Source organism: Bipolaris sorokiniana, assembly GCF_000338995.1.
Source record: "Bipolaris sorokiniana ND90Pr unplaced genomic scaffold COCSAscaffold_15, whole genome shotgun sequence".
NCBI classification, from domain to species: Eukaryota; Fungi; Ascomycota; class Dothideomycetes; order Pleosporales; family Pleosporaceae; genus Bipolaris; species Bipolaris sorokiniana.
In genome coordinates this window covers 432,523-433,665 of record NW_006911909.1, presented here as the reverse complement: position 1 = coordinate 433,665, position 1,143 = coordinate 432,523, and positions in this window count along the sequence as shown.

The following is a 1,143-nucleotide window of genomic DNA, read 5'->3' as shown; positions in this document are numbered from 1 at the left end:
GATGGGATAGGAGTAGGCGTAGTGGCTTATAACCTAAACCAAGAAGAAATATACGCAGCGACAAGTAATATAGGCGAGCAGCAGCTAGTCTATAATAGAGAGCTAGAAGGCATTACAACAGCGTTTGAATTCGCTGCTAAAACTGCTTAAAAAGGCCAAAATATCTACGTTTACGCTGATAACTAAGCTGCAATCTACAGGCTCCAGAGTCTATTAGATAAGCCCGGCCAGCAGTGGGTAATTCGGTGCCAAAAAGTAGCCAAAGCTATCCATAATAAAAAAGCGAAGATCTTCTTAAAATGGGCTCCTGGCCACACAGATATAGAAGGAAACGAAAAAGCAGACTTCTTAGCAAAGGAAGCTACAAAACAAACACCAAAAAAATCACAAATAAGCCTAGCCTTCTTAGGCACAAAAATTAAACTCCTCTAACGAGCTAGCCAAGCAGAAGAGTAGAAAGTATATAGGGAAAAAGTAAGAGAAAAGAAGACTAGCTACGGAGCTATCTTTACGCTAAGGCTTAAAAACCAACTAGCAATCCCTAGAGGCACGAAAAGAGAGATTTTAAGCTCTTTCTACTCTCTTAAGATAGGACACGGATACCTTAACTCCTACCTAAAGAGAGTAAATAGAAGAGAAACAGATCTATGCCAATGTGGGAGACCACTGTAACGATGTTACAACTTCGCCATGTATCGGACCAATCCCAGAGCCGGATCGGAGGTAGTACTCGCCGCCCTCTTCATCAACCACTCGTTGTGAGGTCGGATCCGATTCGGATCCGACTAAGATAAGTATATAAGGAGACACTCCCTGTAGCTAGCTCTGTAGACTTTTGATATCCTTTCGTACAAGGCCTATAGGTGTCTATTCGAATCAAGGCTCGTTTGATGTCCCACGCACTCCCATATGCCTCTGAGTGACACTACCGCCGATACTGATCCGAGTAGTCTTGCCTGCGCCGTTACATTATATCAAAAGTCTCGTCCCAGCCGGTGACGGCTTCAAAACAATATCGCAGCTGTTTGTTCAGACTACGTTCAACCTCAAGTTATCCGGAACCGATCCGGATACTTACACCGTCACATCTGACATTCACCTAGGCAGGATCCCATTGATCTCCTGCCGGCCGAAGCCTTTGGG